Here is a 1,118-nt window from a genome sequence, read left to right on the forward strand (position 1 = left end):
GCGGAGCCAGGCCCAGGCGCCCGTGCGAGCGCGCGGGGTGCCAGCAGTGGGGCCCTGGGACCCGCAGCACCGATACCTCCTCTTGCGCGGGTTTGAAGGGGTTAATTGGGCTGGGATGTACGTGGTTGCGTTACATCTCTGATGGAAATGTTGACTCAAGGAGCCATGGCTCTAGTGAGTTTTGTACCACTGTAATTATTTTTAAACTTTTCTTTTTGGCTCTGTTGATAACAGCTTGGGACCGTGCCCGCGTGACCTGATTAAACTTACAAATTGTCAGCCGTGATCTATAGGACGCAGGAATATTGCTGACTGAGCACCGCTTTGGAAGTTCTTGGTTTAAACCAAAGTTAGGTTTAAAATGTTGTTCCCAGCAAGAGCACTGGCGATTTAAACACATACTCAGTATCCCGGCATCGCGATAGCAGCCAACTTCCCGCATGGCGAGGGGCGGTTTAATTCCGCCTTGCCTGTCCTGGGTCTGTGAGCAGGCGCCGTGGCGCGGTGTGCTGCCCGGCCGAGGAGCGGGGCAGCCTGGAGCGAGGGGCCGCCGGAGCCCCCGCACCCCGCTCCCACCGCGGCCGGGCCCCCGGTTCTGTCTCCACCCCTTCGGAGCCAGAGCCCGCGGGCACGCACGGAAACGGCTGCGTCCAAGCGATTTGTGCCGGTGGGAGCCGCGGCACCTCCCTGCTTCTCGCCTGGGGTCTCCTGTATTTGAGGAGCAAGGGGCAGCTTTTTCCCTGGGCGTTTTAAACCAACGCTCGGACCTCATAGGAGGGGTGGAATCCAGTGGTACAAGTCTCCGTAAGAGTAATGTGGTTCTTGGGTCCATTTGGAAGGAAATGAGAAGCAAATCAATTATTTCCAAATAAATAATGCACTTACTGTTACCACACGGTCTTGCATCAAAGTGATATAACGTAGAGGGCAACTCCAGCCTTGCCTGGATTTCGCTCTGCCTTGGAAAACAACCGGAAGGCGCGTGTCTCTGTCCTCAGGCTCCTCCAGCGCTTGCCGGGAGGCGTTAGGGGTTCTGTTGACAGCCCCCGAGGACGCTCCTGCTTTGCGAGGGACCGGGAGGGTCCTACAGCCCTGCTGTCGCCCCACGGAGGCAGGGC

At 57.7% G+C, this 1,118-nt stretch overlaps 1 protein-coding gene across 2 annotated transcripts in view; it reads left to right on the forward strand.

Annotated features, from left to right (window-relative positions):
• PBX3 (PBX homeobox 3) overlaps nt 1-1,118 on the forward strand; it is a 136,913-nt gene that overhangs the window by 115,823 nt on the left and 19,972 nt on the right. The gene's annotated exons all lie outside the window — the stretch shown is intronic.

Source organism: Egretta garzetta, unplaced genomic scaffold (assembly GCF_000687185.1).
Source record: "Egretta garzetta isolate BGI_Z169 unplaced genomic scaffold, ASM68718v1 scaffold341, whole genome shotgun sequence".
In the NCBI taxonomy this organism is placed as follows: domain Eukaryota; kingdom Metazoa; phylum Chordata; class Aves; order Pelecaniformes; family Ardeidae; genus Egretta; species Egretta garzetta.